Source organism: Phyllostomus hastatus, unplaced genomic scaffold (genome assembly GCF_019186645.2).
Source record: "Phyllostomus hastatus isolate PE091 unplaced genomic scaffold, TTU_PhHast_1.1 phas_contig_210, whole genome shotgun sequence".
Taxonomy (NCBI): Eukaryota; Metazoa; Chordata; class Mammalia; order Chiroptera; family Phyllostomidae; genus Phyllostomus; species Phyllostomus hastatus.
Window position 1 is genome coordinate 8,656,057 of NW_025333737.1, and position 24,089 is coordinate 8,680,145.

At 57.7% G+C, this 24,089-nt stretch overlaps 1 long non-coding RNA gene across 1 annotated transcript in view; it reads left to right on the forward strand.

Moving 5' to 3' along the window:
* Positions 1-400: 400 nt before the first annotated feature.
* LOC123817299 overlaps positions 401-24,089 on the forward strand; it is a 138,461-nt gene continuing 114,772 nt past the window's right edge. Inside the window, exon 1 of the long non-coding RNA XR_006785396.1 lies at positions 401-1,002. This is a non-coding gene — a long non-coding RNA (uncharacterized LOC123817299). The remainder of the gene's footprint in view (positions 1,003-24,089) is intronic.

Genomic DNA, 24,089 nt, shown 5'->3' on the forward strand with positions numbered 1-24,089 from the left:
CTGATGCTTTCATGCCTCAGAATGTACCTACCATTACCTAGGTTTTCCCATTTAAACCTAGCTGGGTTTGTCTGACTCCCAGACTAGAAGTCTTGTCATCCTGGAAGACATTTAGGGGCCTGGTGCCACTCACCTTATGCACAAAGACCAGCCTAGACCTAAAGGAGCTGACATTGAGGCAGGAATCCCAGCCTTATCTACGAAGGAAGGGTGCAAGGGAGGACAGCTGTTGCATGTGGACCCTAACCATTCCTATAGCTGCTCTGCATTTGTTGTGCTTAGGGAGACAGAACTACATCTCCCAGGAAGCAGTTCGGTCTCTCACCACCCGTCCCTGGCTCCGCCTCGGGACAGGCTGGTATTTAAGAGCCGAATGGCCAGGCCCCGCGCAGAGCGCGGAGGCGGCGTGGACGCGCAGTTTGCAGGTAGAGCCGGCAGGACTCGGCCACCACAGCTGGCAGACGCTGCTCTGCACTCCGGCATCCCTACAGGCTTCCTGTGCCTCCGGGGCACCCACCCTATGCTCCCTGCATCTCTAGACCTGCTAACCCGAGGAGGAGAGCAGATTTGCCCTGGGCTCTTTCCTGCGCTTGGCAGAGGGGTTCCGGCGGGAATCGGGGCTCCTGCTAGCTTTGCGCAGCCGAGGGAGGCTAGAAGCTGCGTTCGGGATGGTGGCTCTCCCAGAGCGAGGAGGCGGGATACCCTCGCCGAGGTCCGCGGAGCGCCCTACACCCGCGCAAATCGTGCGCTTGTCCCGTGCGGGCCCGGGAAGGCGGCCTTTGGGAAACCCAGCCGGTGAGCTCCCCACGATCTCCGCGGGTCTTGAGCGCAGAGGCGGACTGCCAGCTCTTGGACCCTGGATGGAAAGTGGTAATGAGGTGGGGCTGCTCCGGACCCCTAATGTGGATTACTTGGTGCGTATCAGCCGGGCTAGGAAGACTCGCGATCTCTCCACCCGTGGATTGATTCATTCTACCTAGCAGTCGGGTCGCCTACCTGGAGGTAAGTTTTCCTGCAATTCGGAGGAGCGGTTTGATTTGACTCCCTGCCCCCAACACCCCGCGTCGCTTTCTGAAGGTCTCAAGGTTCTGTGTTGAATTTTTTTTCTTGTAATTGACATCTCGGAGGACATTTTAGCCGTCCCTCTGTCTCCAGACTGAGCCTGTCGCCCGGGTCGCGGCGGTCAGCGCCCATGCCGGGTGTTCTCGGTCTGCGCCCCGCGGCGCCCAGCTACGCCCTGCGGCTTGGCGGCCTTGCGGGACCGAGCCCAGTCTGGAGAAATGCTCTGCGTCTGCGGCGCACTGCGCAGCCCTTGAACTTACCTTTTCGCCTGGTTGCCCTCTGGGGCCCGTTACTTAGGGAGCGGAGCTGCCTCGGTAAGCTCCTGGCGTCGGGCCCCTGGAGACTCAGAACGGGACTGGGGCGCAGTGCTTGGAGAAGGCAACGGGTCCGAGCCCCTCTCCCTGTTGGGCATGGAGGACAGATGTGTTTCTGGGTGTCCCTGGTAGGCTTTACTGCAAGGATTGGATCACCCGTCGCGCAGACACTGGGATGGCGTAGACAGGTCTCTGAATAGGTGGAAGGTGGCAAGAATTCTGTCCACTGCGTCCCCTGCGCCCTCCTCCCCTCCCCACCCTCCGGCCAACAGCTCCTGTACCCATGGACCCTGCTTTCCTCGTCCTTTGGTGTCCGCGCTGTTTTGGGCAGCATGATGACTGTCACGGAGTAGGCGCGGAATAGATAGATGTTCCTTGAATAAATGACTGAGCCAGTACGCGGTGATGTGCAGATAAACCAGGGTGCTCCTTTTTCTTCTCTCTCTCTGGCGCTTGTCCTCACTCCCTGCAGGTGGTTTCCTGGAGATTCATTCCCAGATGTGGGATTCTCTCCCCTTCCCCCAGCCCTGCCGGCAGCCTGTCTGCCGGGATCCATTTCCCGGCCCAGAGCCCCTCATGCACAGAAAACTTCTGGGAGCTGTCAGGGGGTCTCCCTGATGTTTGCTCAGGGTGGTACTGCCCAGTGAGCACCTGCTTGGGGAGGAGGGCCAGGCACCACAGGAAAGAAGAAGGTGGTATGTGTTGGTACTGTTCCCTCCCCCAGGAGCTGCGCATCTGCCACACCGGGTCCCTAGAAGTGCCCAGCTGGTGCAGCAACCATCCTTGTGGTGGTCCCCACCATCCCATGCCCCCCACCCCCGCAGACCCTGGGGGTGGCTGTTGAAACTGTCCTGCTGATGACCCGCTGCTCCGCTTGTGCACTGTTTGACTTTGAAAGTAATTCGAGCTCTTTCTCTCTTTCATAGAATACTACAAAAAAAGTGCAAAAGGCAGGAAAACCCACCCATTTCCCACAGTAATGCTGTCAGGTGGACATACTTCTTCTCTACTGAGGCCCTGCAATACATACAGTGTTGCTTCCTGCTTTCCCCTCACGAATTCATTTGGACGGTCCCCCATGTGATGACTGTATTCCGCCCCAGGCATTGAATCATACTGTGCTTGACAATTCCCCATTGTTGGACACTAAGGTGTTTCCAAATTCTTACCCTTCGTGCATTGGTGAGCATCTTTTGTACCTAAGGATTTGTCCACATTTTGGATCATTTCCTTTGGAGAATGTCCAGAAATCACTGTCTTTGCTTTAAGCCACAGTCATGTCCAAAGTCAAAGGAATGTCACTCCTGGTGGACATTTCCCAGGTGGACTGTCCTGAGGGGAGTACCACTTACCCATCAGGTAACCCACGTCTTCGAGCCAGAATACTGTGGCTTTTTTGTTTTGTTTTTTGTTTTTTCCTGCGTCAAAGAGCCAATCAGCATTGGGATGAGACTGGTAAAATCTTCCTTTGGGACCACGATGTAAATTATGTTGGTGACACTACAGGTTAAAATAGAGCAGACAGCTGGATGAAAAATGTTGTCACTTTATAAAAAATTAACTTTTGACTTTGATATAAATCTAATTTGACAGGAAAGTTGCATGAATAGGCATGGATTTCCCCCACACCCTGTACCCAGCTTCCTTAAATGTTAACACCCTGCATACCCACAGCCCGGCACCCAGCCCCGGGCGGGGGGGGGGGGGGTCAACACCGACCGTGAGTCAGTCTCCAGGTCTTACTCCGAGTTCTCCTAGGGTCCCGCTAATGTTCACATTTTGTGATTTGGGATACTGAGTCGCAGAAAATGCTGTTTTGTAAAAAGGGGAGAATTGGGAGGGTTCAGCAGACTGTTTTTTTTTTTTAACCTTGTTATTGAGCATGAGTGACAGAGAAAGCTGCACATACTTAAATGCATACAACTTGAGTTTGATGGTAGGTGCACCCCGAGAAACCCTGCAATCTGTGCCATGAACATACTCATTGCCTCCAAAAGTTTCCTCCTGCCCACTTTATTATTATTTGTGTGTGTGATAAGAACACTTAATAAGACATCTGCCCCCTTAGTAAATGTCTAAGTATATAGTACAGTCTTGTTGACTGCAGGTGCTGAGCTGCACAGGAGAGTCTAGGATTTATTCTGGGGAAGGTTTGCAGCGGAGAAGTCCCCCTCCTTCCCCTTCCCCGGGAAAACTCACCCCTCCTCCCTATTATGGCCAGCAGAGCAGATGAGACCCTCCAGCGCCCAGAGGGCAGAGGGGCGGAGCCCTGACGTGAGGGGGACAAGCTTCTCTGTGTGCACCCCTCCTTCCTTCTCACCAAACCTCCGCTGGGAACGAGTCGTTTAGTAAAAACTGGGCTGCACCCGATCTGCCCTGACACGTCTTCCGTGGGGTGGGGGGTGGATGACATCTGGTGTGCGTGAGAGCAGCGAGCCGCCAAGCCCCGAGTCCGCCGTTGACAAGCCTGCGTGCCGGGCCTGTGCGGGTGACTCACGCTGCCGAGCAGCAGGTGTGTCGGGAGCTCCGCTGCAGACCCGGCCAAGAGCATTTCCTGGTTATCTGGGCAGATTTAAAGGAACACGGGTGTCTGCTTTCACCTCAGAATGCATTTAGGCTATTACCCAGCAGGCTTGGGCCAGGAAGGGGTCCCCCTTCTTTTTTGGGGACTTATTTCACCAGAGAGGGGTGAGGACAGCCAGCCTAGGGGACTCTGGGAAGCTACTGATGGGGATGGAGTCTGGCCGGGCCTGGTGTATTTGCATGAGAGCTTGTGAGAAATCAGGGAACCCAGGAAAGAGCCCCTTTCCTGCCCACCGCCTCCCCCCCCCCCGCCCCACTCCACACCAGAGACCCCATTAGTCCAACCTTCCCCACAACACACCCGTGGATGGGGGCTGTCTGCCACCAGTACTTGTCTGCGCCAGCTCCGATGGTCGCCTGCGCAGTGCAGGTGTTGTTTGGGATAAGGAAGTTTTGAGGTTACTGAAATCTCAATGAAACAGACTTTTGCTGTCCATGTAGACTTTCTCTGTTACTGTTGGGGTCTGGTCGCCTAGGCCTGATCTTTCTCTTCCTCTTTGAGACACTCCGTTCTTCCTGTTGTAGCTTGTAAACTGAAGCACAGTCCCCCTCTCCCTCGGACCCTGTCCCTGTCCCCGTCCCCACCCCCGCACTGGCACAGAAGGGCTCTGTCACCAGCCGCCTCCGGTGAGGATCATAACAGGAAGTCTCGGTGCCTTGGTGGGAGAGGGGCTGGGGATGTTGTGACTGAAGCCTTCTGGAGCAGCCCTCTGTCTGCGCCTGCCCTGTCCCTCTCCCAGCCGGCCGCGTCTTCTCAGGAGCGGCTGCTCTGCCCAGACCGCAGGAGCCCATTCAGGGGCTCCACCCGATCCCCTGGCCTTCGGGCTGTCGTTCGCCTGAGAATGAACTGGTTGGAGAACTTGGTAAAACTGGGATTCTTAGCAGCCATCCCCACCCCCCCCCCCGCCTCATTTCTGAGGTTCTGTTTTGTTGTGTGTCGGGGTGGGGAGTGCTCAGAGATCTACATTTTGAACAAACCACCAAGGCCACTCCGGTGCAGATGGACACTTTAAGAAAGGAGGAATCGACTGGGTTCTTGGCCGGCTAAAGCCCAAATTGAATCTTTTCCTTCTGAAGCTTGCCCAGCTACGAAGCTCTTTTTCTCCTCTTTCAGGAAGCCTTCCTGGCTTGCCTCCACCTGGTCTGTGTCCCCACATGCACTTATTTGGTTTGTTGGTGAAGGTTTTGATGTAGAAGTCTTGAAATCAGGTGCCCTTTGTACTTGGTTAAGACAGAAATGGCTGCATTTCTGGGCTTGAGGAATAAATTATATCTGCAATCTCTCCCCTTGGGGATGGGGGTTGTGAGTTCCCCAAGAGCTTAGAAAGTGCGCTTTCATAGATAACTTCCTGGTTATGTATTTTCGTGCGCCCATGGAGACCACTGCTGCTGCTGGCTCACAATGGTCATTGTAGGCCATGTCCACTGTCACCACGGGGCTGGTCTGGGGCCTCCACACCAGGTTCGTACCCCCCCTTCACATGGCAGATGCACTCAGCTCACCATACATGAGGGCAAGAACAGTCCTGGATGAATTTCCTCCCTTGAACTGTGCTGTTGGCTAAGGACTCTCTGTCCCAGAGCGCCTGGGTTCCCTTGCTTTACAGACTAGCTTTGTGCCCGGAAAAATGTCTGTACCAAGCGGTCTTGGTCCCGTGCTACTGGGAAGGCCTGGAGGAAGCGTGCAACCCAGAGGAATGCTGAAGCGGTGAGTTTCTGTCAGACGATTCTTTTAGTGATGTGAATCATCCCGTCCTCCCGTAGCTGGTCTGTTGGTACAGGTTCTTACACAGACGTCTGAAACCAGGTGCCTTTTGTCCTCGGCTAAGACGGAAGTGGCTGCATTTGGGTGAATGATAAAGGGACAGCGGTTCTGGGTCTCCAGGAAGAAATCAGACCTTTGGTCTCTCCCTTTGGGTCTGAGGCTGGTGGAGGTTTGGAAATGCCCCAGTAGGGCCTCATTTTAATGGTTTCAGACCCCAGTCCTTTGCCTGAAACATGGGCCCTTGACCTCGTGTGACTGTAGTGCTTTCCTTCCCTCCCCTTGCTTTTTGTTGGACCGCGAAGAGTATCCCTGCCTGCCCAGCAGTGCCGTCAGGCAGTCGGTAGGGGTCTCAGCCCACCTTCTGAGTCACCAATGACATAGTCCCTCTCTCTTGCTATAGGCACCTTTCCAATCATTTGCCTTAGACTTCCTCTCTTGCTAATTCCACAAATACTGAGTGCCTGCTGGATGCTTCTTCAGACGCTAGTGCCACCGCTTCAGTTCTCTGGTGCGTGGGCTCTGGTGGTCTGTGGGCCAGGTGGAGGTGGGCCTGACTTAGCAGTCTTTGCGGAGAGGGGCTCCGCTGAGCGAGGGGCATGAAAGGAAGGTGTCCGAGATGCTGGCCTTGGGGCCACATTCTTCAGTGTGTGGGTGAAGCCCTCAGGAGCTCTGAGTGACAGTCATCAGTCCTGCATTTGTAGCTTCTTCACTTCATTAGTTTTTTAAATCTTAGCCATTTTTATCATGGTGTTGTGTACATTGAATGAAGCTCACCATCTTAACCACTCGTAAGTGTGCAGTGAATGGCATGATGCCCTTGCTCGTCCTTGGGCAGCCGTCACCACCATCTGCCCCTAGAACTTTCTCATCATCCCAGATGGAGCTCGGTCCCGTTTCACATCAGTTCCCCGTTCTCCCCCCTCAGCCCCCGGCCACCTCCATTCTCTTACCCGCCTCGACGAACTCGCCTGCGGTAGATGTTGCATCTAAGTGGGGTCATGCAGTGTTTGTTCTTTGCTTCGGACTGATGTCACTCAGCACAGTGTCTTATCTGCGCTGCAGCCCGTGTTGGAACTGCCTCCCGTCCTAAGGCTGAGTGATACCGCACTGTGTGCACGGCCAGTCTTGTTCATCTGTTCATCCACCCAGGGGCACTCGGGCTGCTTCTCCCTTTCGCCTCCTGCGGACGGCGCTGCTGTGAACATGGCTGTCTAGTCATCTGAGGGCCTGCCTTTGGTTCTTCCAGAGTGGAATCGCTGGGTCTCATGATAATTGTATGCCTAGCTTTTTAAGGAACTGCCATACTGGTTCCCACAGCAGCTGTCCCATTTCACATTCCTAGCAGCAGTGCATAAGGGTTCTGATGTCTCCACATCCTTGCTGATGCTTTTTTTTCTTTTCTTTCTTTTTTTTTTTGATAATTGCTATCCCAGTGGGTATGAAGTGGCACCTAAATAATTTTGAAGACAGATTAACCCGGACAGTTAGATTTTTTCTGTGTACATTCCAGGGGCCTGTGGGGTCTCCTTTTATCGGTGAGGAAGAGTCTTCTCAGATCTTAGTGCCCGGGGACATAAGGAGCGGCAGAGGCTGCACGAGGGAACTCAGCTCCCAGTCTGCTGCATTGTGCTTTGTGCATTAATAGGTTCGCTGTTCTAGCATGTTCTGTAGGTCCTGATTGTTTGCACCGGAGTTTTTTAAGTGCTTCTGTGGCCACATCCCATCTATCACCCTCAACCTGGTGAAATAGGTGTCACCCCCATTTTCTGGAAGAGGACATTAAGGCCCAGGTGAGTGAAGGGACACAGGTAGATACCGATCCCCTAACTGCTAACGTAGTATACTCTGGAGAGTGAACAGCTTGTGAGCGCTGGTGTAGGGAGGGCTGGGAAGATGGAGACTGAACCACCATTTGAGAGAATTCTAGCGGGCATCCTCTCCGCCTGCGTGTTCTGCGTGGTCAGCTTCCGTATATGAAGTTTGCTGAGCGGGGGTTGTTTGGAACAGAATTCAAAAAACTATTTTTCTAGAGAACCCTTTTCTGTATAGATGACTGGCTTAAGGAATGCCTTTTTGAGCTCAGTGGTGAGGCGTCAGCTATCTGGGGCCACTCTGATGGGGAGCCCCGTTTGGTGGCTGGGTGATGACGGGCGCCTCCCTTTGAGAGCTTTCTTCCCGGAGCTATGTGTGGGCCCCGGAAGCCCAGTCTGCTCTGGGCATCATCGGACACCCCGAGTGTGTTTCTGGCCTCAGGGTGGGGTGAGGCGTTGGCAGGAAGTGGTGCCATCAGCCATGGGGGCCAGTCCTGCCTGCCCCCAACTCTGTGTGCACCTGTGTGCCTCTCAGGGCCTCTGTGCACGTCCCCACGTGGGAGAGGGAAGTGACCTTGTGCCCCTGGCGCTCCAGATGTGCCTTTTTTTTATTATTTTATTTTTTTCATCGTGGTATCATTTTTTCATTTTTGAAATGAAGCGGCAAGAGACACACCCGAGGCTGAGGTGACAGACTGGACACCCCAAGCCTGGTGGCTGCTTCTCCCTGGGAGGGACAGGGAAGAGAGGGAGGCTGCTGTGACCTTCCCCGTGATCTGTGCCCATGACTTCGCACCAGACTTGTCTGGCGGCCCCAGGGTCACGCTGACAGAAGTTTCTGTGAGTCTAAGGGAATCTGTGGCCGCTGGCAAGCTGGTTGGGAAATTTAGATGTTTGGGTTTTTAATTAAATTTCTTAAGTGGAAACTAGGAATGTGGTTGACCAGAGAGCCGAGATGGGCCTGGGTTCTCATTCCACCCTGACCACCGGGCTCTTCCGCCTTTCCTGGAATCGCCTTCCTCCTGCCTCTCCGCCACCACTGCCGTCCTCGTTTTGCCCCATCCGCCTCCCTTCCTGCCTCACACTGCATTCGAACCTGGCTCCTCTCGCCTCTGAAACCCTCTGTCTCCACCCGAGTCATCCCGGGCCTGTGTCTGTGGGGCACCAAGGTGGGGAGGAAGGCTCTCTGTGTGGTGGGGTTCCCGGCTCACCGGTTAGACTGGCCATTCGACGTCCCCTGTCCCTTAGACTACACCCCATCCTGTTCCTTTTACCTCCCGGTGTCGGGGTTCATGAAATACGAGGTGCCCAGCAGCGCCGGCTGCCAGGGCAGTGGTGTTTTACTGGGAAGGAGAGACGAGCCAAGCTTTGGCTGGCGAGGGCAGGGGGTTCTGGAGTCCCTGTTTCCCTTAATCCCTGTGGCACCTGGATGTGGTCATTCTTATTTCTGACGTCTGAGCCTTAGGGACTTTAAGGCATAGTCTTGACTCCCCGAAGCTTTAAAGGGTGGCACCATGTGTTAAACTCAGGTCTTGGCCTGTGCCTGACACCGGGGCCCTGTCCCAGCCTCGTCACCAGTGTCTGTGTGTCTGTGCACAAGTGGCTGGGCCTCTCTGGGCTCAATGTGTCATCCATGAAAGAAGATATTTTTAGGTTGGCGGTGTTTACAGAGATACCACCTCTATCTGGCTTAAATGACTAGGGTTTTGGTTATTCACATAACTGAAGTTGAGGGGTTGTGCTTTGGGTAATCTGGGGGCTCTGTCTTTTTACAGCTTCTTTCATCTTAGGGTGGCTCCCCTGGTGGGAGCGGAAAGAGCAGAAGCATTTACAGGTCTTCTGCTTCGAGAGACCCAGAGCAGGAGAACGGCCTTGTGTCAGCGTTCCTGGGGGCCAACCCTGGACCCAGCCCTGTGTCCAGCACATGGACACATGGATGGCTGTCCTGTGGCACATGCCTTATTCCTGGGTCTGTGGGGCCAGGCCCCTCCCTAGAAACCAGTGGGATTCTGCAAAGGGAAACTGAGGCCCTGGGGACGCTGGGCTGGGGAAGGGAAATAACACTAAATGTTGCCTACTTGCCTACGAGTGAATTGGGCTGCAGGGCGCTATGCTGCGTGGTGGGGGCAGGGAGTCCGTCCTCTTTACCTTCGTATACCTAGTACCTACCTAGGAGGGTGCAGGGGCATGGTAACGCTCAGTGAAGTTGGTAAGTGAATGAACCTCAAAGTGCTTTCCTGCTCTGAGTCCCTGACCCCAACAGTCCACTTTCTCTCCTCCGGGGAGCTGGGAATTTGGCTCTTGCCCCTCTAAGTCCAGCCTTGCAGTAGGTGGCCCGTGTCTGGATTTCCATTTCCCTGCGCCAAAGAGCTGATTACTGGAATAGCGATTTGGTGCCTGGGATGGCGCCTCGCACCTGGGATTTGTTCGAAGCGAAGGGAACACCTTCCCTAATTCTGCGCTTTTCCAGACTGGTGGTGTTGCTCCTGGTCGGCCTGCAGAGGCAAACTGTGGTCCATTCCTGATGGGAGCCAGTGATGTGGGGGCGGGGCGGGGGCGGTGCTAATGCATGTGTGCAGACTCCTGGCCGGGCTCTGTGTTTGGCAGCCCAGCCGGGAGGCTGAGCACAAGTGCGTTTCTGTGGACAGCTCCATCGTGTTCGCACATTCATGTGCCACCGGTGCTCCGACTCCTGGGGCTCCCTGTTAGACAGACGGCCTTGATCTCCAGGCTGTTGCGCTCAAGGTGGGGAACCCTAGTGTGCCTGCTTCATCTGCACGTTGCACAGGTAGGCTGTGCGAGGAGCAGCGCGTCATGCTTGTGGGTCGGTTGCACGAGCTCTTCGAGGAGGCCATGCTGCCTGGCAGGTGTCACCAGCCGTCCTCGATTGGCATTGTGCGGGAGAAGCTCACCGTCCTGGTGATGGGTTATTTCTACTCTGAAGCTTGAGTCTGAATGGCCTTTTTAGGGCGGGTGTTGAAGTGGGAGGGGAGGGGCGAGTATCGTGTATTAAACAGGGATGTCCTAGGAAGCATACTAGCTCTATATTTTATATTGCCCCGTTTCATAGAGGAGCCAGCTGAGTCTCCCAGGGCTTACGTTTCCTGTCCAAAGTCGCCGTCACCCTGCTGGTCAGTGGCAGAGACCGAACTTGCCCTGCCTCCCAGTGGGCACACGACTGCATCCACCTAGCTTCTAGCTGCAAGCGTGGATCCCTGCTCCTTGGCATGTGCTGGAAGTCACAAGTCAAATGCATTTGATAAGGTTCCTATAGCTATGATTCCTCCTTCATGCTTTCCTCCCCGGTAACCTGCTGGGAAATTTAAAACAGTCTCCTCCCCCGCCTCCTGATGGGGGCGAGGCCTGCAGCCTGGGAGGAGTGGAGCTACATGGAAAGTGACTCTGCTGTCCTTCACGGGTGACACGGTGAGGTCAATGTTACAGTAACTAATACGCAAGTCAGCGGAACGGTTTATCTGCTGGGGTCGTCCCTGATGAGGAGCTCTCGTGAGCTGCTTCCCAGGTGCCAGGCCACCCTCGCACCCCTCTCCCCAGATCTGAAAGCCGGTTTGGAGCGCCGTAAGCAATGGCCCACCCTCCCCCACGGACAAGAATGGTGTCGGGTCCAACATGGGTCTAGGTGTCGTTAAGATCAGCACGTTTCCCCACAGTGTCGTCCTGCGTCTCACTCGGGAGATGCACGTGCCCCCACAGGCACCGGCATGGTTGGTCCCCTCCTTGAAACCCCCCGAAGGGTGCGGAGGTCAGCGCATACCGAGCTGAGCTCCGTCCACATTTTCACTGCGATCGTTGGCATTTCAAGCGACGGTTCTGGGAAGTCCTAGCATCCTCGCTGAAGAAGGCCTGTGAGGCTGGGGTGCACAGGTGTCAGTGGCACAGGAAAGTGGACGGGCCACTATGGAGGCATTTAATGTCAGTGTTGTGGCGAAGGGTCCTGGCTCTCAGTTCCCGGGATGGTGCTGTGTGCTTTGTGCTCCTTGAGCTCCAAGCTTAGGTGAGCTTCCCGAGCAGACCCGTGGCTCAGCCGGCCCCTCCGATGTTACGCTTGGAAACTGGAGAGAGCTGTCTGACGCTGTACCAACCTCACCCCCAAAGGGGACAAGGGCCAGGTGAGAAGTCCTTGCCCCATCTGAGCTGCACTCCCGTCAGCCGCGTGGACTCTGTCCTTTGCACAAAGAACCTTGAAACTGACATGGTCAGGAGGGTGGACACTGGAGCCTGTGTGGCCTTGCGGTTGGGGGAGGGGAGGGGAGTCGGACTGTGTCTCATTCATTGGACTGAGCCTTGGATTCCTTCTCCCTCTTACTTTCTGTCCCCTTCTTGGCTTAAACTGTGTCCAACTTAGAGCAATGGACCAGCTTCCTGGCTCTGTCTCTGGGCTGTGTCGCATCTCTGCTCAGATGTGGCTGGACTTAACTGGGGAAGAAAATTTCCATGTTCTGCCCAAGAGGTCCAGTGCACGTCTGGCTTTCTTCTTGGCAGTAAAGTTTAGGCTGTGACCTCCACTAGCTGAAGTGACATGACTTAGTTAAAGGTGTCACGCCCCCTCTGACATGCAGGGCCAGTGCGGTGAGTGACCAGCCCCAGGAGCCTTCTGTGGCTTGAGTGGGCCGAGAGCAGAGCAGCGGCGTGGGGCGAGAGGAGGCCGTGCGGCTAGTTCTCCCTTTCTGGGGTCTGCACTCGGTTTGTCTCAGTGCGCTCTTCCCTGAGACCTGTTTGCTGCTCCTGCCTCGTGGGCGGTGTCTCTGTCCTGTGCTCCCTTCCTCTCCCAGAGCAGACTCAGTGACACTCACAGGTGGAGGGGACAGAGGGTCCAGTAGCGTGCAGTGGTTGCCCAGGTTAAACTTGGATAAACCCACCAGTGGAGGGCTAACCTCTGTGTTGGCAACATTTTCGTTTTCAGCCCATCTTTCCTCTCCCTGAGCGTCTGTAGTGGTAACAACCGGTAAGGTTTTGTTACATTATTGTAGAATATTCTGTGACTGCCATGAGTGTTTCACACACATGGATCTGTTTTCTTCAGTAGAATGGGGCGTGCATTCCTGGTGTCACAGCCCCCGGCCTGACGCCGAACAGTAAAGACAACGCATACGTTAGGTGACGTGGCAGGTTGAGAGCCCGTGCTGCTCTGCCGTTTCGACACTGCGTGCCTGTGGAGGCTGGGCCTCAGGCTCTGGCTGGATTATCCCCACACAACCCATCGGAAAAACAGCTCCGCGTCTTTGCTCCGAGTGGTCCCGAGCATTGCACGTTTCTGTCTCTTGGCCTTGAAAAGGTGGCTCAGCCACAAACCCTGGGTTCAGTCTCTTCACTCGTCTGGGGGCTTTGGGCAGGTTGCCCAGCATCGTGATCCTCACTTTCCTCCCGCGTACCTCAGACGTGTGCCGGATGGTCCCTGGCTTAAACTTCAGTGAACAGGACGCCTCCTTGTGTTCCTCTGCTTTCTGGAGATGACCGTGAGCAAGGCAGGCAAGAAGGAGCACCCGCTGGTTCCCAGAGGTCACGCTGCTCCCAGCTTTTTCTGCAGCATTGCCCCGCCTCTCGGAGAAATACTCAGTTAAACATCAAGGAAATCAGAACACGCAACAGCCTGGTGGGGCCGCCTCTATAAAACATCACTTGTGATAGTCTGGGATGTCTTCAGCAATCTGGTGGGGTGACCTTGCACCAAAATAAACAGCCATGAGAGTAAATTACCCTTTCTGCCCTGTGGCTGGAGAGGATTTTATTTATTCAAGGGCCTTGGGGTCCCCTGTCTGCCCCTTTTCCAGAATGAGATTTGGATGCAAACTGCCTACAAACGATTGGTCTTTCAGGGCAGTGCAATAGAGGCCCTTCATGTGGGTAAAAGTGAGATTCTTTTCTGCCTGCTGCGGGGTTCACCTCCTGGATTTGGGGGGCGGGGGGAGGGGCAGCTGCAGAGCGAATAGCCAGCCAGCAGAATTCATCTCAGCGGGTCACTCATCTGCTTGCCTTGCCCTTGCTCTTGAGGCTGAGATGCCTTGTTTCACCCTGAATGGTTCTGGGGAGTGAGGAGGCCTCCCCACGCCCCCTTCTCCTTCCTGCCCTCGCCTCCCTCCCCGGCTCTCAGGGAAAAAAATCCTACCCCGTCAGCACCCGAGTCTTTAAGAATTCCCTCCATTGTGGCCCGGGGACAGAGACCCTTCTGTGAGAGTCGGTCGGAGGCCTGTCCTCGGTGACACCCCACCCCCCCATATTAAAAGACCATTGGAACAAGCTCCCCATTCTCCTCTGGAGAGGGTCCCTCTGTCCCTGGCCAAGCGACTCTTAAGGGAGCGTTTATCCTGGGACACTCAGTTTACAAAGAGGGCTGGAGTGTCAGATAAACGCACTCAGGCCCGAGGGGGAGGAGGACAAAACCCCCTTTATCTCGCCCCTGTGGGGAGACCGGCGGGGTGTGTGTGGCAGGGCCTGGCGAGCGCACAGGGGGGTTCGGGGCCAGCCGGTGCCGAGCGCACTGGGTTACTGTGTTATCATGTCACTTGCAGGGGGACCCTCCAGAGTGGACGCTTGTCCGTGACTCTGCTGGGCTCACCTCCCCGTCTGCTCTAGGGTTTCGGGGAGCTTCTGCACAGGTCTGCCCTCGGTTTGCCAGGGAGGAGCCCCTGGTTTCTTTGTGCAGCCCATCTGGATAAGGGAAACTCACCCACTCGGTGGGACGGGTGCCCCGCCGCGTGTGGTCAAACAGCAAACATCATGGAGAAATTCAGTTACCTGGGGTGTGTGTGCATGTGCACGTGCACTCCGTCTGGGCGTGCATGTGTGTGCGCCCTGCTGGTGTGCGCCCCATCTGAGTGTGTGTGGGGGTGGGCATCTCTGACCCCCCATGTGGTTGCAACCATAATTCTCTGGCACAGCCTTTGCTATACGTGGCATAGAGTTTTCCACTCCGTCATGTAGACCAGAAGTTCCCATGATTGACTGTTCATACTGGATTAATGTTTGTTGAACACCTACTAGGTGCTCTGTACTGTATCAATATCTCAATCCTAACAGCATCCCGCAGACCTGGAAGGCTACGCTCAGAGAAGGCAAGCGCCTAACCTGATGCCACCCAGCAGTGGGCTGTCTGAGCTTCCAGCCCCGCTGTGTCTGGTGCCCAGGCCTCTGCCTGCTGCAGAGCCGGAGGGCCCAGGGCAGCCCAGGGACCGAAGTCTCAGCAGATCTGAGGGACTGTCAGGCCTTTGCCTTCTCCTGCGGGCTTGGTTTGGACTTGTCCACCACCTTCCTGCATTTGCCCGGCCCCACCACCCTGGCACTGGCTGGGAACCTGTCCCTGAGGTGCCGGAGCGTGGAAGCCATGCTCTACAGTTTGCCCTACGTCCCTAGCACCTGGGCCCTTGCAGGGCTCGACACCCACACGCACTCACTGCAGTGGGGAGATGGCAGAGAGTATGGAGCCGCTACAGCTTAGCAGGGGCGAGGAGGGAGGGGCCCAGCTGCTCTGGCCAACAGGCTGCATGGGGGGCCTTGCTGGAGCTGTGGACAAGGAAAACCTGTCCCCACAAATCCTCAGAGAGAAGCCCCGACCCAGCTCCCGGCCCCGACTCTGTGACTCTGTCCTCTCCTTTCCCTTTCTCAGGGCAGTGCTGGGCCCCAGGGATGGACATGTGAGTGTGTGTGTGTATGAGTGTATTTAAGTGTGAGTGTATGTGTGTGTGGTTGGGGGGGGCAGGAGGGCCGGTTCCTGGGACCCCCAGGTTGCCCGAGTGCCATCTCTGTGTGGCTCTGCGTTTCCCTGTCCCGGGAGTGAGTGGTCTGCAGGAGCTGTGGGCGCTGGAGGGCCCTCCAGGAGGGCGTCTGGCTGGGTTCAGAGGGACATTCTCACATCACAGCTGCCGGAGGGGGGGTGGCCGTTGGGGGCTCACGTCCCAGGGGCAGAGCCTCCTGGCCTTCCCCTTGTCTGGCTGAGTCCCTCTTATCCTAGGGGGCTGGACCTGTGGTCATCCCACCTGGGACCCGCCTGGAGTGTGAACGAGAGGGTGAGGGTCGCCCTGGAGATACAGGGGCTGGTGGGGGAGAGGCGCTGGTGAGAGCTGGCCTCCTGGGCCCCACAGCTGGGCACCCCGCAGGAGGGCGCGTCTCAGAAGCACAGTGAGTCTGGGTGGGGAAGAGGCAGGAGGGAGGGCGGTCTGGGGGACTCAGGATGGAGCAGAAAGGGGCCATGCAAGAAACGATCCGTGCTCCAGTCCACGGCTGTATGGCCCCCCAGGCTCCGATGACTGCAGGCAGGAGAGGTCGCAGGTGGGGGGTTTGGGGTGGGGGAGTGAAGGAGAGGGGCTGGGATTCTGGTCCTGGTCGTGGGGGATGGGAAGGGGGGCGGGGATGGGGGTGTGGAAGCGGGGTGGGTGCTAGACGTGCGGGGGGCAACAGCGGCAACCCCCCTTGGACAGTCGGAGGGTGGGCCACTGCGTCCTCCGTGTGTTCCTGGACGGGCCTCCCAGGACTGGACCAGGACACTGACGGCGACTGGCCTGCAGCCCCCACCGACCACGGGATCCAGACTAGTCCCCAGGGGTGCGTCCACCGCCATGGCAATGTCCACCAGACGGGACCAGGTGGCAGGTGGGCGTGGACTGGGCACTCATCCCGCCCCACTCCCGCCCCCACTGCACCCCTCCAGTCCTGCCTCCCTGTCGCTTCTGGCAGGGTCACGGCCTTTCCGGGGGTGCCCTCGCCCTTTCTTTCCCTCGACGGCTCTGGGAGCGCTGTTTTCACATGGGATGGTTTGGGCCCACTTGCTGCCTCGTACAGAGGCTTCAGCCCTACCCACCCGCGCATTCGAGATGTAAAGGCCGACAGGAGAGGCGTGTTGGACCCACGGCCGAAGCGTCTAGGTCTCTCAGCTTTAGCTTGTCCCGTCCAGCTCCCAAATGAAACGGCCGCGTGCTTCCGGGCGTGCACACGTGGGGCTTCGTCGGTGTGTCCGGCCTGTGCACGGGCTCACCCGTCTCCTGTGCCTTCTTCCCCCGCACTCCCTCCGGCTCTGGTCACTCCTACCCGGAGGAGGGCGGGACGCTGGCCGTGGTGGCCGTGAGGACACGAGTGCCCACTGGCCTGCACTGCCTGATGGAGGTCAGGGAGGGGCAGGCAGGTCGGGTAAGGTCAGAGGTCCGGGTGCCTACCTCGTGGACGGCTGGGGAGCGCACGGCTGAGTGTGAGGTCGGGGCTGGGAGCAGCGGTTGGCACAGGTGGGCGGCTGCTGTCCCCTCCCAGCTGCTCCCCCACCGGAGGAAAGCTGGAGGCTCTGGGGACCATTTCGTGGATGCTGGAACAATCCACGCGTGAGTCTGTTTGGGCGGGATACACGAGTGTTTTATTCTGGCTCCTTGCTCCTACTCACTGGCTCGGCCCATGTTCAGATAGCCCAGAACAAGCCCTTCCTGATGGCCAGTGTCCCCTGGGCCCCAGCGGTCCCAGAGTGCCTACCCGATCAAACACATCGATCTGATGAGGGGGGAAGTCGGCCTGTGCCTGCCTTAGTCCCTCTTCTACCCCTTTCCCCACTGACTCTTTCAGGGGCCAAGGAGGAGCCTTGCTGGCGAAAGCCGTGTTTTGGAAAACGTTCTGAACACCCTTCTCTCTTGTCACCTGCGCTGTTAATCACCGCCTCCGCACATTCCCCGCACTGCCAGGCCTGGCGGGAGGGCGGGGCCAGCTGAGGAAGGCCCCCCTGCTGACGCTGGGTCTCCGGACCAGGCCTTCCCCTGATAAGGAGCACCCAGGGGGGCACTTTGCCGGGCAGGCAGGCTTCTCTCTCCGCTGGACATAAGACTCCTGTTCTTTGGCTGGGGGAGGGCGACCCTTAGCACAAGGGAGACTTCAGCCGGGAAGGGGGAGCTGGGCGGGCTGGCGGGGCTGGTGGCAGGAGGTGGAGGAGTGTTGTCATTTATTAGGTCCCTGAAAACAATGCGGGGTTTGTCTCCAGGGCACGGTGGTGCCTGGGGAGGCAAGCCAAGATGGGCCCGAGCAGGAGGAAAACAAGCACAGGTCTGACGAAAATGTGGTGGCTCCGAGGAGCAGGGAGAAAAGCACCTTTGTTTCGGGAGGTCAGGGCACGCAAGGGCTGGGGGGCAGGGAAGAGGCATGTGAGGAGGACTCCGGTGCCCGGAGAACCGCTGCTTCTGTCCCGGGACCCTGGGCCCCTCAGAGGGGCTTCGGAAGATGAGGTGACCAAGTTTCTGGGGTGGCTGTTTCCAAGGCTTTGCTTCTGGGCGGTTTGGGGGAACCGGTTCCTCATCAGCTCTGCTCCTTGGGGGTGGCCCGTGAGAAGACACCACATGAGAGGGTCCCTGGGGCTTGGGAGGGAGGACGGAGACAGATGCAGGGCTCTGCCTTGACTCCGTGGCTCCTGGTGGGCTGCAGTTCTGCCGGCCGCTCAGCACGGCTGGTCCGCCTGGCTGGGCAGGGAAACTCTGGAGCCCGAGGACAGATGCTGCGGGGCCTGGGGAGAAGGACACCTGTGGGCGCCCTTCAGCTGGCACCCTGTGCTGTGGGGCCCTGAGGTACCTGGAGCTGCAGGAGGAGGAGGGAGAGACCTTGCTGCTGGAGTGCTTCCCTCTTGAAGCCCTCCAGGACCACCTCCTGAGCACCTCCCCACCATTTCACCTTTTCTGCAGGCATCCCTACTCACCCCTGTGGGTGTGTACCCCCAAACCCAGCGACTCACTTGCACTTCTAGATAATGCTTTTTTTTTTTTAAGCCAGAGGGTCTGGAGGGTCCCTGACTGGTTCCGGTCCCCCTTCCCTTGTGGGCAGAACCATCGCCATCACCGCTGTGAGCCTGCAGCCCTGGGAGAGGCCGGCCTTGCTCACACCGTGGGTGCGCAGGCACGAGGACCCCAGCAGGCACAGCAGCTCCGGGAGAGCCAGGCTGGTGGCGGTCCCTCGAGTGAGCAGCCTTGTCCCCGGGCTGTAGCCCTGACTGCCCGCGAGAAGCTTGTGCTGGGTGGACTTGGACTGCCGGCCACCGGCCAGCGGGAGCCGCGATGGAGAACCCCAGTGCCGGTGCGCACGCAGCTCTGACCGGCTCTGCTGCAGGCATCAGGTCACACGGGGCAGCCTCGGGGGGCCCCGCTGGGAGAGACTCGTGCTCTGCACTGTCGAGGTGGCTGTGGCCTCGCCTGCGGCTGGGTGTCAACAACAGCCGCCAACAGTATTGATATCCGCTGTCAATAGCACTTGCTCACGTGATGGCGATTCTGTGTTCCAAGCATTGATTGTTCTAAAACACCTCCCCCCGCCTGTGCACATACACACAGTGGTCCCCCATGGGGGGATGTGCCCCAAGACCTGCACTGGGTGCCTGACACCGCAGCCAGCAGCGGACTCTGTGTCTGCCTGCACACACTCACTCCCAGGAAGCACTTGGTGTCTTCCCCTGGTGTACCCTTATGGCCAGCACCTCTGCGCGGGCACTCTGGGCCCTTCCCAGGTGAAAGAAGGGTGAACACAGGCACTGAGGTTCCAGGACCATCTGCTTGCGGGGACGGCTGCTCCGTGACTGCGGCCAGGGAGCACCTGCAGGGTGGGGACGCTGGACAAAGGGGTGAGTCACGACCCGGGCTACTCAGAACAGTGCACAACATTAGAACTTATGAGTTGTTTATTTCTGGGGTTTTCCATTTAACTATTGTCATCCATGGTTAACTGGAACCTCGGAAGGTGAAACTGCAGGTGTGGGGGTGGCTGCTGTATGTACTAGCATGCTCAGACACACGGGTGCACACATACACACTCATGAACTCCATGCGGTGACCACATGAGGCAGGCATGACTGTGATCCCTATGTTACAGGTGAGGACACTTGGGGCACAGAGAGGGCAGGTAACTTATCAGAGGTCACACAGCTATCACGTGGTGCCACCCGGCTCCAAACCCGAGGCTGTGCAGCAGGCGATGTTGCCAGGCACCTGGGGGCTCCCTGTGCCAGCTGATCTGTGGTCATGCCGGCTCTCCCGATAGCCTTGTGAGGGCCACTGTTCATCTGGTTTTCTGGCTCTCAAAGGTCGAATGGCTGGGCCCAAGGTCACCCACTTGCCCACTTACTCCACAGGGTGGCGTCCCGCCCAGAGTGAAGGGTGTTGCCCCTGCTAGCTGTTGACAAGTCATCTTCCAGGAGTGTTTGGAGCTGAAGTTGTAGTTTTTGCGTGTGAAGGCAGGGCCGGGGAAGCCAGCAGGTCTCCCCCCCACCCCAGGGCACTGGTGGAGGGAGGAGGGGCCCTCACTCTGCTCTGTCTGGGAGGCGCCTGTCCCATGTTCCCCCTGCCCCCCTTCTCCCCGCTCTGCGCCCAGGTTCCCGGAGGCCCTGCTGGCTCCCCTGTCCCCGCCCGACTCCGGAGCCTGCAAGCATTTCCCAGGCGATTTCCCTGCTCTTTCCCTCCTTTGGTCCTCGCCCCCCCGCACCTCCCCTTTATGAGCGCACACGGGCCCATGGGGACGGCCCACGCAGGGCGAGGTGGCACGGATGCGGCCCTTTTCTTCCCTGAAAAAAACAGCTCTCGTCTTCCCTCCAGGGCCTCCTTCCCAGTTTGTGAGGGGCCGGGAGCTGAGGAGGAGGAGGGACAGTGGATGCCTTTCGGCTTCGAGGTCTGGGATCCCGAGGGTCTCCCGCCGAGGGAGGCAGAGAAGACAGCGGGTTCTGGGAGGCGGGGCCTTCGCGGCCTCCGCGCTCCTCTGTTCTGGTCTCCGCTGCAGGCAGCTCCGTGTCTGCCTGCCCCGACGCCCTCCCTCCTCCTCGCCTGCCCACAGCTGCCTCTCGGAAGGGGCACAAGGCGCCCAGTGATAACTGAGCACCTACTGCGTGCAGGGCCCTGTGTGCTCCGTGCTGCCTCTTTCCTCCTGACAGACGCTGGGAAGGGTTCTGTTCGCTCTGGGCAGTTCGAGATGTCAGGGATCCGGCCCCATGTCACGGGCCGTGAGCGGCAGAGCCCGGGTGTTCAACCGGGCTTGGTACTGGAATGCCGTGTTCTTCCCCGCCCCTGTCCCCCCATCCCTCGTCCACGCTGGCTGGGCCCTAGCTCCTCGGGGAAGCCCTCCTTGGGGACCCCCGCCTTCCACAGCACGGCCTGACCTCTGGGCGTTTCAAACCCCGGCTTTTCAGACCCTGGTTACGAACGAAACTACTTCTTCAACTGCCTTGAGGTGCTTTGAAGTGTATCCACAGGGTTGCAAGCCTGAAAATGGCGCCTTTTCTATTACGCTTGCATCACCCAAGGGCACATGGCATGGTCTCTTAAAGTACCTGTTAAACTGAGAGAAAAAGCTAAAAAGGGCATTTGAGTGCCAGCGTCACACCGCCTTCCGGAGATACGGCACGTGCGGGTGCACATTCCTGGCACCATTTCACAGATGAGAAAACTGAGGCGTGCCCTGGGTCGCATAGCTGGGGCTGGCAGCATCTGGGTGCAGGGGACATTCTTGGTAAGGTTCGCTGGTGACAGGTGCCGGGTGCGAGAGTGAGGCTTGATTCTTCTCCCTCTGAGCTGCCTTCCTGGCCACGAACTTTTTATTTTTAAACTAGCTTGACCGAGGCCTGATTCACATGCTGTCAGGTTCACCTGTGGTGAATGTACAACACAGTGAATTTCAGTGCATGTGTAAGGGTGTGGGGCCGTCCCCACGAGGCAGCTTTGAAGTGTCTGCATCGGCCCCTAGGGTCCCTGTGCCTGTCCGACACCCACCTGCACTCGAGTGGCCCGGCCGAGGCCACGCCCTCCTGCTCTGCGCCTGTGCCTCTGTGGGCGCTGCAGCCAGGGCACTGTGCACCTGGAGTCCTATGCCCCTGGCTGCCTTCACTTAGCCTGTTTGCGAGAAAGTGGCCGCCACTGGCTTTGCAGTGAGTCCCGTGCATGTGTCCAGACTTGAACACCTGGCAGTGAACGCGGGAGCCGGGAACATGCCGTGTGGGTGGCTCGGGTGGAGCTGGGGCGGGGCGGGCGGAGGTGCATCTGGGGGTCTGAGCGGTGCCTGGTCCTCAGTGCCTCCTGCCTGGGCTCCTGGTGCATCGTCTCACCTTGCCAGCCGGTGTTCATGGACCTGGCTTTCTGCTTCCTGGCTGTTACGACTCAGTGAAGCCACAATGACAGACAGGGAAGGTCTGCTTCCTGGCAGTTAAAGTAAGAGGAAGACGGGAACACGATACAGCCCTCCTCGCGGCCCAGAAGGACCTGACCTCCCTATTTTCCCTGCTCCCCCGGAGGGGGCGGGAGGATTTGACCGTCCCCTCTCGTTGCCAGGGGTCCCCAGCTGTGGCTGATGTTCTTGTCCCTGGCAGAGTCTCAGGGCGGTTGCACCAAGGGCAATAATGCCCATTTCATTTCATGATCAGGCCTCTTCTTCCCTCCTGGCCCATCCCCAATCCAGGGAGACAGGGAGGAGCGGCTCATCCGTTCTGCAGACCTATCTCAAACGTCTGGTGGGCTCAGGGGAAGGGGAAGGTGAGGCACACTCAGGCCTGGGTGGCCGGAGGCTTGCAGCGGGGAGCTGGAGCGAAGGTGTGAACTGAACAGCCCCGGGCGGTGCATGCAGGCAGAGTGGACCAGGGCGCCTGCTGCTGGGAGTGGCCGAGAAGAAGGGCACAGAGGACCCGGAGGCATGGGCGGGGGAGGGAAGAGGGGTCCTCTGCCCGGGGTGGGCCGAGGCGTGTGGCCCCTGTGGCCGGGGGTGGGGGGGGGGGGTGGGGGGGGTGGGGGGGGGAGGTGGGAAGGCTTTGCTCTGAGGCAGGCAGCCCCCAGATGCCCCATCAGGGCCGCCCCTAACCTGCAGCCCGGGGAAGAAGAGAGGTCACGGGAGATGCTAACTCCTTGCTCTAGATGGACTTGACTCTGGCCTTGGGGGAAGCATGTGGAGAGCCGCCAATGCTTTGCTGCCATCTCCCTGAGGTGCTCTGCGAGTTTCTCTTTCTGTTTTCATCACCATTTAACCCATCTTTGTTATTCAAAACAGTTTGATATTTAAAAAAAAAAAGCTCTCAGGATTCTCCAGCCTCCTGGCCGTGCATTTGTTTGCGTTTCCACAGGTCTCCCCCGACCCGGGCTGGCTGGGGGCTGCACAGAGGCGGAGTCTCAGACCCCGTGGTCTGGGTCTCACTTCTGGCTCCACCTCTTGCTTTTCTTCTTCTGCGTTCTTGTGTTCCTTGTCTTTGCATTTAGTTTCAATGCCTGTACAATAGTCTGCAAATCTAACGTCATAATTTGCTTAATACAACTATTGAGTGTTAGGAACATGCTTTTAGTTTAATCTGATTATATAAACTGTGCCATGAAACATTTCCCCCTCCTTTTTACCTGCTGACCACGCGGGGTGTTTCGGTACCGGGACGGGAGCTGCTGGTGTTTTCCTCATCTCTGGTGTCGTCTTCTCTTCTGCTCTCGACTCTTCTGCATCCCAGGCCGTGTGGTGGTTCCTTGGTGCTGCCTGTGACCCTGCCTGGCACCCAGCTGCAGCTTCAGGACTGCTTGTCCCCTGAGTGGCTTTCCAGGCGCAGGGTGGGGTGCCGAGTTCTCAAAGGAGTCTCCAGCCGGCACACGTCCCTCTTCTCATCCTGGAAGGACCGCTGGGCACGGGAGGGTTGGAGAGAAGGGAGCAGCCTGTGTGGGAGTCTTTCCAGGCGCTGAAGAGTCTTCCTCCTCCTGTAAGCCCTGCCCCGCTCGGCAGTGCCCAGTGCTGAGTGCCGGGCACACGCCCCTGGGGGAGAAGAGCTGCATTGTGCTGCTCCCAGTCCCGGTGGCCCGGCCTCAAGTGCCACCACTCACCCTGACTCGAGAATCGCTAAGTGGCACTGCAGAATGTGTGTGCATGTGTGTGTGCACATGGTGGTACATACACACACATGCGTGACGGGGGAGGCTGAGCATTCATCCCAAGAGTGCTCCTGTAAGTGACTCCTTTCGTGAAAGGAGGGAGGCGGCGGCAGGCATTGGGGGGCGCGCAGGCCACAGTGAGTGGTGCTCGAGGCTGTTACTCTTCATTCTCAAACCGGCCGTGATAGTAAAACAGTGTCAGAAAATTTGAAGGCGCAACAGTGGCCTGAAGATGGAATATGTCTGGCGTGTCCTTAAAGCCTTGGCCAGAGGCCCCTGTCACCCTGGTGGCATCTATCTGTTTTCCCAGGTCCAGTGGCATGAGGGCCACTGAGTCAATGGACATTGTTTTCTTAAGTCCCTGAGGCTGGGGCTTTGGTTTCCATTTTTCACCGCAAGGCTGCCATAAACATCTTTGTACTCTTGCATGTTTTTTCCCCCTAAATAATAGCAACACTTGAACTGACTCCAGTCCCTGACCTGCCAATCCTAACCCCTCTCCAGGTCCTTGAATCTCTGGTGAGGGTGGGGGAGAGGGGCAAAAACATGCCCCCTTCCAGGTCGTCTTTCCCAGGTGTTTGCAGGTGGGGCAGCACTTGAAGCCCATGGACTTGGCCTTCACTGTGGCCGGGCCCATCTCAGCTTGCTCTTCTTCCTCTGAGCCACACACTCCTCCTCTCTTCATTGTCCGTCACTTCAAATCAAAGCT